Source organism: Lagopus muta, chromosome 6 (assembly GCF_023343835.1).
Source record: "Lagopus muta isolate bLagMut1 chromosome 6, bLagMut1 primary, whole genome shotgun sequence".
Lineage (NCBI taxonomy): Eukaryota > Metazoa > Chordata > Aves > Galliformes > Phasianidae > Lagopus > Lagopus muta.
Window position 1 is genome coordinate 12,581,555 of NC_064438.1, and position 11,602 is coordinate 12,593,156.

At 40.2% G+C, this 11,602-nt stretch overlaps 1 protein-coding gene across 1 annotated transcript in view; it reads right to left on the reverse strand.

Moving 5' to 3' along the window:
- Positions 1-1,667: 1,667 nt before the first annotated feature.
- PTPN5 (protein tyrosine phosphatase non-receptor type 5) overlaps positions 1,668-11,602 on the reverse strand; it is a 107,355-nt gene continuing 97,420 nt past the window's right edge. The window contains exons 18-20 of the transcript XR_007377607.1: positions 11,388-11,519; positions 10,050-10,257; positions 1,668-8,236 (exon numbers count right to left, since the gene is read on the reverse strand). The gene's annotated coding sequence lies outside the window, so the exon portion shown is untranslated. The remainder of the gene's footprint in view (positions 8,237-10,049; positions 10,258-11,387; positions 11,520-11,602) is intronic.

An 11,602-nucleotide genomic window follows, 5' to 3' on the forward strand; every position in this document is an offset into this window, starting at 1 on the left:
TTCACATGCTGACTTGCAAAGCTGCAGACTGCATTCACTTTTTTGGAATGTTAAGGTCTTAAGTACTTCAGATTTATTAGTTATGGTATGTTTATACACAGCCTGACATAATGAAGCTTCCATCATCACAGAGGTCCTGCTGAGCTATCTGGGGACATGGCAAATAAGGAGACAGAATCCAGCTCTCCTCCTGAACTCAGAAGCAAAATTCTCATTGACCAGTGAAGCAGACTGATAAGTAGAAGGGAAAACAGCAGTATTTGGCACCTTTTATTACTGTTAAGATTCACTAGCAGAAATGTATTAGAAATGACATCTTTCTTTTTTTTTGTTTTTGTTTTGCCTGAAACCACTTTAGAGGGAAGAAACACGGAAACATCAGAATTGGCCCTGCTGATCAGGAGCCCCACTCTCTACCACTTAGTTTAACTGACCTTTAGAGAAGCCAAGCACACCTACATCTTGAGCCACACAAGCAAAAACAAACGATGCAGCCCACAGCAATGTGTTCTGCATGCTAGTAGAACCAAGCAGAGCAGGTTCTACTAATTACATCCTGTGTTTAGACTTCTGCAAACTTTCTGTCACTGTGTCCTAGAGAGTTTTATCATGTTTCTCTTAAGAAAAGAGAAAGTGAGAAGTGCTGCAATCACCACATCCAACCCTACATTTGGAGTGGAAGTCTCACAAAGCACTAGCGATGTGGCTTCATAGAACTATTTAAAAGCTTTCCTAAACAAGTGGTAACAACTTTCAAAAACAACTGATTGCCACTTTCATAGAAAGTGATACTTCGAGTTCTGGAAAATCTCATTTTCATTCTCATTTCCCTTTGTTCAGTTCAACACTGTTCTGAGAAAGTCACTTTGTCTAATAGACATTGTGACCTTAGCACTGTGCCGTAGAAAATGAGATTCACCCCTTCAGATCTGTAAGATGCTGCTGCTCTGTGCCACAGAGGTGGAGCAATGCACTGTTTTTGCAGATACAGTGAAAAAGGCTAAAACTGAAAATATGACTAAGCAGAAGAATGCAAGCTCTGTAAAGAAAAGAGATGGAAAAGTCTACAGAAGAGAGGAGACAAACAGAGGTTTAGCTCCTGTGGAATCGGCAGAGAAATCAGCAGCAGAGATTCCAGCACAGGTGTCTGGAACCCATTTGCACATCTCTTAGATCATTCCTTACTCCCTTCAGTTTTGGGCCAACCTGTCTCTACATAAAGACTATTGAAACCCCTAAAAAATGCCCTCATGGTCTGAAGGAGCTCCCAGTCTAACAGCTGCTTTCACAGCTGAAGTACCCACAGCAAGTAATGCTGTCCTCCAGCTGACAGCAGCCAGCCGCAGGCAGTAAGAACCACTCTTCCAGAATGAAAATCAGTAAGAATAGAGTTCTGCTGTTCTGAAATAAACCTACAATTAAGTTAAATTTTAAGTGAAATCCTCCTCTTCTGAAGACAGCTTTTCAGTCCACTATTTCTTATTCTGACATCTGCTCTTCCCACCTCACTCAGCTGCACAAACCCCTAGCAGGTCAGAGACTCTCCCAAGGCTCTGCCCAGGTAAGTCAAGGAGGACAAGGAGCAGTCTCAGGAGGTTCTGGAAATAAGATATTACAGCATCTGATCTATCAGCTTCCCCCCCACCCACCCCCACCCAAAGGGCCATTTAAAAATCCAAATATAAATTAGCACCTCACCCACACAGTGCTTTTGCAAGCCTTGCTCCACAGCTACCGCTTACAAACAGGTTGCTTTGCATAGCTTTGGAGAGGCGTGTTACTATTGTAACAGTTTTTTACCACAACAAGATTTGTGTGGGGAGGCAGGTTTGTCCTTTCAAGCAATCAGATCTCTAAAGGTATAGAAAGCTGTTCTGCCCCTCGAATCTGCCTGTCTTTCCTTAGCATCAGTGAACAGCACTGCCAAAGTTCTCTTTGCATCAGCTTGGCTGATAGTGATGCCAGGCCATGGAGAGATTCCACTGCTTTTGGGAACTAGGAAACTGTCCTCCAGCTGTAGGATGTGGCTTGAAGCTGTGGCTTCAGGGAGGAGTGCATCAGTGAACCTGGGAAGCATAAGACCCAGTAATACGGGAGCATCCTAAAAAAGAGCAAAGAACTGCTTTTGGTGTTATAGGTGCGTAGTGGCTTCAGTGAAAAAAGTGTCATATATATCCTACACAAACAGACAAATGAGCACTTGAAAATCAGAGCAGGAAACACAGCACGCAAACATCCTTTTTTCCCTCCACTGACCCACACCGAGCTACTTCCCCACTGGCAGAGAGATGGAACCCTCCAGTGTGGGGCCTCAGCAGTTGCCAGCAGGCAGTCCAGAAGCAGTGATCACAGACAAAAATAACCCTAAAAGATCTTTCCAAATATAGCTTGTCATTATTGGTGCTGTATCAGTTTCATTTCAAGCTGTGTCTGGCAGTGTCTCTCTCTTATTCCCTGTAAAGAATAACAACAAGGTCCAGAGGCACAAGGGCCTTTTCTCTAGAAAGGAAAATGGGAGAAAGAGTTTCATGGCAGACAAAAGGATGGAGATTTCTTGCTCTCCAGTGTTTAACCTTGATCCCTGGTTAATCATAAGTTGGGTGAGCATAACAGGGGCTGCTGAAACTCAGAGGATACAGTAGTTTCCAGGCATGGCTGGAACAGAACAGTCTGCAAGCTGCAAGTTTGAGCATCATGACACGGGGAAACTGTGTGTGGCTTGTGCATTACTGTTAGTAAAACATCACCCCACGCACCTGTAAATGCTCAGTTGCATGTGGCCAGTCTGAGCTAACTGGAACACTGCTGCTGTGTTACAACTTGACTTAAAGTTCACTGGGTGGGAATTTCTGGCATGAAGAAAAGCAGGGAAGTGAAGGGAGGATATCAGTGTCTGATTTTTTAACTTATTTATTTTTTTTAAACTTTTTGCCTTGGAAATTTTTACTGGTAAAAATGTTGGCAAACGTTGGCAAAATGCTGGCATTTCACAGGATGAGAAGATTTAACCAGTGCAGTCTTTAGTATTTGTGAAAAAAGCAGAAAGCTGTTGTTAGAGCTTGGACTGCTTGGAAATGTGTAGGATAAGGCTGGTCAGGGACTGAGAAAAGGCCATATTTGCTTTTGAGTCAGCTGGGGATATTTGAGACTGCTAGCCCAAACATGCCATTTTATGGAATCTAATACTGTTTTCAAACAACTGAAGGCAAATCTTAATGATTTCAGAGGAAGACAACGCCAGAGACAGGCTGCTTTTGATCTGAAGTTCTTAGAAACACTGTGGTCCATGGACCTTTATCTGCAGAACTGGGCAATTGCTTACTTTATGTGCAAGCAAAAGAGCCAAAATGATCCAAAGAAGTGCACTGCCAGTCACAGTTAGAACATTTGCCTTGAAAAATAGCAAAACTATACTTAGATACATAAAATCTACTGTTAGTTACACAATCTGAAGCACAGCAGCTGTGGATCTGACTTACTTATGGCCATCTTACAGCTGTAGGTTGTTAGGATCGTAAGCAGGCAGATGCCACCTGTTGCAACACGTGATACTAATATTGCCCTTGTATGGGGTAACTCCTGCATGGGGGTTGTTAGTGGAAGCGCAGTTCACGATGCAGTTGTTGCTGTGACTCCTGCTATGGTTTGTTGGTGAGAAGCACAATGCTAGTCCTTGCTGGGACACTCCTTCATCTTGAGATCAAAACACCATGCTAAGGAAATAGAGATGCTGTGGACCGCTTTATACCACACTGTCTGTTGCACACAGATATGCAAACATACACATACATGTGGCCAGCACCGTCAGGACAGGGAGTCTTCTCCTGCGTAAGTGCAAATCCAAAGAGCTTGGATATGACAGTTCATGCCCTGGGTCTTCTTTCCCCACTCAGGGAGGAAGAATGAACAATATACTACATTACCCTCAGCATTGGACCAATGTATCTATTCCCCATGTAAACAAATACAGAATGAAAAACAAGAGAAGGAAGACTCAGAAACCTCAGTCTCCCATCAAGCCAATATGCAATAGTAGGCAAGCAATTAATTTTTGTGCTTCTCGGTCTGTAAATAAGGTATCAGGTTTTTGCTCCATGGGGATATATTGATGCTTTCTCTTGTTAATGCCATTAAGTTGTAAAGTGCTTTGGGATATTTGGCTCCCATGGTGCTTTAGAAATGCACGATTAAATTACACCCAATTATAAACCAAACCAGGTGATCTTGGAAAGGAAGGGATATTGCTCTGAGGCATTAATAGTCAACAGAATGCTCTAGGGGGAATCATGGGGATCTGCATATGCAATTTAATTTCCATTGTCCATTGTACATCTATTTTCAGCCTGTATCTAAATACATTTTCTGAAGTCTTTATTATCTTCTTTTGCATTAGAATGAGGCCCCATCAGGTAAGTTCCCTGCATCCTAAATATAGCACCGTAGGGTAAAATTCTCCTAGTAGACCCCATTCTTGGGAAACAACTCTATTTCTTCCTTATTCCTCAGAGATTTTTCTACCATGTCTCAAGCTTCTGCAAATAAAACCAACGGCTTGCCATTTAGAATGAAGAATAGGAGATCAGTTCACATCTGCTTGTGTCCTGCTGTCCTGCCTGAAGACAAGCAGGTTGTTACCAAGGGAATGTACCCTAAAGACACAATCTCCATTCACTACCCTTTATGCTTGGTTACATACGCAGAAGTTTCCTAAGTTGTTCAGGCCTAGAACAAGACCCAGGCATACAGCACTTCTGCACAAGAAAATGACTACAACCACCAAACTGGATATGTTCCTTCACAGGAGTGCATATAACAGAAGAAACATACCTATGGTTTAGTGACATGGATCAAGAAAGCCTGATCATTAAATAAAAATAAGCACTCTGATACCCAATTACTTATTTTAGTGTATTACTTATTCTATTTCTTTAATGTAATTCCCACTGCTCTTGATGGAATTAGAAGACCAGTAGAAGCATGTGGATAGCTTCTGAAGAAATATATGCATAGCCTGGTAATATATATTAATATATAGTTTCCTTGTTTTATATTTCTGTTTTAATAATAAACAAAATATATGCATTAATAAGCCAGACTGAAAAATTGGGCTTGGATCTCACAAATCCAAGTAACTACATTCTGCTTTCCCCCAGCCCAGGCAGAAAGATCATTTATTGTTTTGATTTCATGAACTGGGGCCTGTTCAGTTTTGCCTGGGACTACTGCTGATGAGATATCCTTATTACTGATAAGGCCTGAGCAGAGAACAACTGAACAAAGGAAAACACATTTACCTGACACAGTACCCGTGAGAGTGCTAAAAGCACACCTCATGTACTTCCAGGGACTTCTATTGTTTCTTGCCCAACAAGACTGTCATGCAATCTCCTAAACATGACAGATTGGTTTTTCTGAATGAATCCTTCTCATTTAGGAAACAAATCCCACTTGGATGGGAAATACACTACCAGACAATAATTTGTAAAGCCAGTAGTCTGTTTCATCAAGACATGATAAGCTATAAGCTTCGGACAGGCTCTACTATCTTAAATTTTAATCAACATCTATAGAATCTGCTACACAATGTCCTACACGTGCATATTGTTGAAGGCAGCTTGGAGCTGAGAAAATTGCTATCAAATAGATGGAACAGCAAAAAAGGAATTCCTGTGCTCACTGCCTAGGTGGGGAGCTGAGGTGGAGAACAAGTTAGTGATATGGTCAAAGCCAAAGAGGAAGCCTGACGTTACTCTGCAGTCTAGTGTACAAAAGCACCCTTTTTCCTCAGCACTAACATGAATTTTTATGCTTACCTTTGTCTTTGGAGATGTACCACAGCTTCTTTGAATCCAGAGGGTCAATGTCCCCAGTGTTATTGTGGGCAATGACTCAGAAAAAGTATTTCCCTGCTGGGAGCAGGCCTGTGATGGTGTACTTACTGCTGTAGACTTTTCTGTGGCTGTGTGAACTGTGTGGCAGTACTGATATCATTTTTCAGGATATCATAATGTGTCTGCTAGTTCTCTTCTTCATCCTGGGTGTAATTCTATTTTAGTATCACAGTTTCTTGGGACTTTCTCAAGCCAGCTGAGATTAGTGATTGATCAGAGGAAATCTAAGAATTATTTTGCAGATTTAAGTATTGATTTCTCCTGTTTGGAACCATCCCTGTGTTCTTTTCTGGGGCAAAATTATTTCACTTCAGCTCCTCCCTTCCAGAGTCTTTGTGTGTTTAATTAAAGCACTTTCTCCTTGATTTCTTCTGGCTTGAGGAACCTGATAGCAGCTTGCCGTATATAACTCCTTCCTGATGAAAAAATATGGTTGCTAGTTTTAAAAAGCACTCTGAAGAGGCAATGTATAAAATACAATGCAAAGATCTCTAAACTTCTCATCCCCACCAGATCATTACAGTAATGAAATTTTCTCTAAGGAGCAAGCTAGTTTGTATGGACAAAAATGTATGAATGCACTGTGCTGTTCCAGCACAAACCACCATGTGGCTCTTCAGCCTCACAGTCAGGTCAAACCTATGAAGGATAGAAGAAAAACAAGACAGAAAGAGAAAAAATTAAAAAATTAAAATAATGAGAGACTGCATCGGAAAAAGAAGTCATTCTTCAGTCTGCTGAGTCAAGCATGAAGAAGTGAACAATGGAGACTGAAGGAAGAAACTTTCTACAACTAGTGTTGAAGTTGGTTAAGAGGAGCAATGCCAGCTATTTTCCTAATACCCAGGCCACGTGAAAAAAAGCAATAATACCTCAGCAATCAACAGCTTAGTGACGAGCACCTGTTCACCAATTTCAGGTGAGAAAGGGCAAACATGGGAACATTTAATAATAGTTCATGTAAAATTGAATAAGAGCAAAGAAAAAGAAGAGGCAGATCTAATGCCTTATTGATGCCCATCCTCTTTGCCACAAACAATTTTCTATGTCTGTTTCTAGTATGACTTCTATTTTTCATTACAGTGCTGCACATTGCCATTCTATACCAGAGAAGTTTATCTGGAGCCTGCATTGGCTCTGGGATTTTTTGGTGTTCCTGTGTTTGGAAATATGGTATCAAAGCACAGATTGGTTATGTAGTTCCAAAGTGAAGACTGAGAGTAGAAACAACGATGTTTATTATTGGTCACTGCGTCATCTTCTGAGATTTCCCTCAGTCAAGCCTGAACATCCATCTACTCTGCAGAAATCAGTGCTGCATAACATGACTTACTGCTGCTTAGGGCAGTCAGCATCATGCTCTGTCACCTGAGAGTATCTTAGGAATAAAAAGTCTAATTACACAATTCATCATCAAGAACTCCTAAATCCTAAACAATGATGATTTAAGTAATTTCCTACCTTGAATAATGAGCTGGCTAGGGATTTCTTAGCATGACATAATACTTTAATTCTCAAGACTTGATTAGTATCTTTGAAGCATGACCTCTGACAATGTTATTTAAACTTTGGCTTGCTGTCACCTGATTGCTCATCTCATTCAAACCAGCCACCTGAAAGAACTGTAATTCTGTCTCAGTACCACTGTATTTGAAACAAGCATTTCATAATTACGACAGTTTATTTGCTATAATACTTACCCACCTCACCCACACTCAGACTACAGCATCCTTGATGGAAATCAGAAAATATTCCAACCTAGACTTGTGTAACGAAATACGTGAGAAACATCAGTGGTGGAAGTAACAGCTATGATTGCACCTAAGATACCTGTTCAGGGAACAACTCAGGACTAGCCAGAAGGATGGCAGAATCCTTTAATTTGACTAAAGAACTGCACAGCTTGTGCTGGCCTCTATTTTCTCCCAGCACCTCTAAAAACACAGCAAGAAGTAGTAGAGTTCTGATACTAAACATTCCTTCGTGCAACATGAATTTGATCACCCTTTAAAAAATTATGTATATTTAAGAAGAAAGGATCAGTAAGAGATGGGAATTCCAGCTAGATGGATATTGCAAGTCTTACCTGTAACTCCATTGCTTTTTCCACACCGGCTTCACTCGCAGCTTGGAAGGGTATGTCTGTCCTGCAAGCCTCCTGCAGTGTTAAGTGGTACTACAGACAGGGATCTTGGTGCACTTGGTCCATCCTTGGTGTTCTCTGCTGATATCCTCTAGTATGTATCCTGATGGCACAGCTTCCTTGTTTGGTTCCTGCCAGGCTGAGAAAATGCTGGAGCTGTAAAAGTCCACCAGGTGGAGGACTGTCAGGACTTCTGCAGGCTCTGTGACAGAAGGAGAACTGTGACATACTACTTTACTGGCAGGTCTATGTTTGCATATGTGAAGATAGAACTGTTCTTTTTTCAAGATGTCAAATCTGCAAGGTTTTAGAATAAAAGGAACCTTGATAAACACAGCAAATTCTGTCCACTGAGACAATGCAGTTTCTAAAATAAACGTAAACACATATAAACCCTGTCCTGAGGCAGGCCATTTAAGTGTAAAGTCCTCACAATGTTTGCAAAGGGCCCAACTGAAATCATTCTGGAAAAGGCATCTTCTGTGAGCACTGACCACCACTCATTTCCATGAGTGCCTGGGAGAGGTATCTATGCATTAAAATTCTATGCATCACTTCTGTCTCTTCCTAACTGACAGATGGGTGTGTGTAAACACATTTCCTGTAAAGTCCTGTATGGTTTTGAGAGCTGTATGTCTATTCTTTTATTAAAAATCCCTCTTACAGTTTTGAGTCAAATGGTTTGGCACTATCTGGACTGCTTGGACAAATGAATTCATTGACTGGCTTTCAAAATTCTGTTCATGTTCTTCAAATGTATGTGCCAAAGACTATAGTACTCAAATTAACAGTCACTTTTGAAAATGCAGATCGTGCTTTTTGCTCATTAGTCTACCTTGTAGCTCATTTACCTCATAGCTGTCGAGTTAGATTGCCATACTAAATAAAAAGAGTGAAGGGTGTGATATTAAAAATTATCTGCATGTTTTGAATCAAACGAATAGTCCAAATTCCTGTTCTCCTTTGACAATCTCAGACAAAATGCATTAAAAAATAAACAAAAATAACTAAGACCATCCTCCTAGCCCAAGTCAATTTGCAGCCCAAGTACAGTCCAAGTGCAGCATGCTGTGCCAACCTTAATACTAATGGCTTTTAGAGAACACTCTTATGAGCATAAAGGGTCATAAGGAATATGGTGCATTTGGGTAGAACATATTCTCCTAGGCTTAATGCAGAATAATGCGAGTAGTCAAATAGAAGAATCATGGCTTCAGGCTTTAAACTGTTTTTGTGTTGTCTTCTGATGTAAAGGAACCAGAACACTTTTCCTTTTGAGTAACTATTTAACCTCAAGGCTCTTTGAGCATAGAATTCTCTTTTTTCTTTCTTTCCTTTTTTTTTCTTTTGTTGCTGTTGTTATATTAGCTTTTACATTTCAGGAGTTGTTTATTTTCCCCCCTAAATTATGTGCACTAACAGAGGACCACTTTCATACTGATAGTTTAACTACTGATAGTTAAAGCCATTTATTGGTGGCCTCTGACAAACTTCTGTTTTTCAAGTGCTTTAGTTACACAGTCAAATAAAGTAAGAATTCTACATAACAAAGTAAAATTTGCCCAGTTCAGCATCTGTGAAGCACCACAGTTCTTTAGAGTTTGTGATTTCAATCAGTCCAAAATTAGGCACAAACTTTTCCTACTACAAATCCAGTCTTAAGGGAGAAAAAGAACAAATCCCACAACTTTTAAAAAAGGTGATGGGCAACTGATGAAAGCAGCATAGTGATGTTAGAAATGTCACCAAAAAATATTTTCTTTGTCATACATTAGGCAAACTGTACATAAACATCAAGTGTTAAAGTTATCTCCACCTTAGAGCATCTCTATCACGTTGATCTGTTTGATTTTTGCATACACACAGCTGTTCCTGGTGAGAATTCCTTCTTATATTCTTATCTTAATAGTTACACATTTTAAGTGAATCACACTTTCAGGCACTTGTAATTACACTTACAGACAGTAGTATTAAGGCCTTCATTAAGTAAACTGCAAACACAATGCAATTCTTACACTGAGTCAGGATGAAGTTTGCCACACTGCTTCAGAATTTGGTTATAAACGCATAGATCTTGTCATAGCACACATGTTCAGGAAAACTGGATGTTAAATAGTTGAAGACAGACACTGATGGGATCCTTTGCAACAAGTGGTTAAAGCTGTGCTGGGAAATCTAGGCTCTGCATGGCTGAACATGCACTGTATCATTTGCTTCAGGTACCTGGAAAGACAAATGTTGTAATTACACAACTCTAATTACCCCTGATAGTGAATCTACCTGGCTACTAGTTTTCTAAATTGCTTTTGGACTGACATGAACCAAGAGGTATTGTCAGCTCACAGACACCTGGAGAACAGCATAAACTTAGGGGTTAAGTGAGCCCCTTAATTAAATCTAGATTTCACATTTCCAGTAGTCCACTTTCACATCTTTCACTAAGGTCCAGAAGAAGGAAGCAGAATTCCTTTCAATGTAATATGAAGAAGAGGCATAATTTGCCACTACAGTGCTTATCATTAAATTATGAACTATATCTTGGTGTAATCTTACATTATGAGGAAAACTATATTCATTATTTTGCCCCCACTGACTTTAGCAGGACTTCCCATTCAAGTAAGAAATTCAGCAGAGTGGCCAATCCTCTCACAGTCCAGCCTTTGAGCAAGGTTAAACCTCTGTTCCATTTAAAAAAGCAAAAGTTTCAGGGAACTGAATAATTTTCTGTAAAAACTGCTTCCATCACATACCACGAGTAATGTTGGTATTTCAAAGGGGATATTTTTGGATAGTGTGATTGATTGTAACTTAATTAGCATGGAAATGCAACATGTTGACTGAGACAGAGGAAAGAATCCAAGAGCTAAAATATTAGCAGAAAAGGAAAAGCAAAAGTCTTGTTAGTCAAATGCTGCTGCTGACAGGAACATTCCCATGTGTTATGCAAGCTGTACTAAGCACTGATCATATGGTTGCTATCTGATGGATACAACGCAATCAGTCACTTGCTTAATTCATTTCTGGTCTAAGTCAGGAAAAGGCAGTCAAATTAAGTAGGGGGAAATACAAAACACGAGTGCTTGAAATTAGACAACCAAATCCATGGGTGACTTTCTGACATGCTGGGTGTTCTGCTGTGCTACCCCAGATGTCTTTGAGGGTTGAAAAGCGGATCTCACTTTGAACAGCACGTCAAAATATACATCTTGCTAGATCAATCCTTGATCAATCAATAGTATTCAGCTTTTTATTCAAAGCCTACTTTGCTTTTAATGTGGCTGTATAAAACATACAAATAATCCTGATCTGACTTTGGACTGGATCTTTGCAGCCTAGGACACAAAGATTGTTACCTTCTTTTTCCTTCTTTCTGTGACATAGCCTAGCTCTGGGGAACCTCCAATCTGGACTGAGGAGTTTCTGGTGGTGGTGACAGCTTCTTTCCTGACATTTAGTCCTTAATGCTGAGACACCTGTTCAACAGACTCCACACAGAGAAAAAAAATCAGTTTAGCACAGTACAAACAGAATTCATGGATTTCCAATTGTGTGCATGTATGTGTGCACA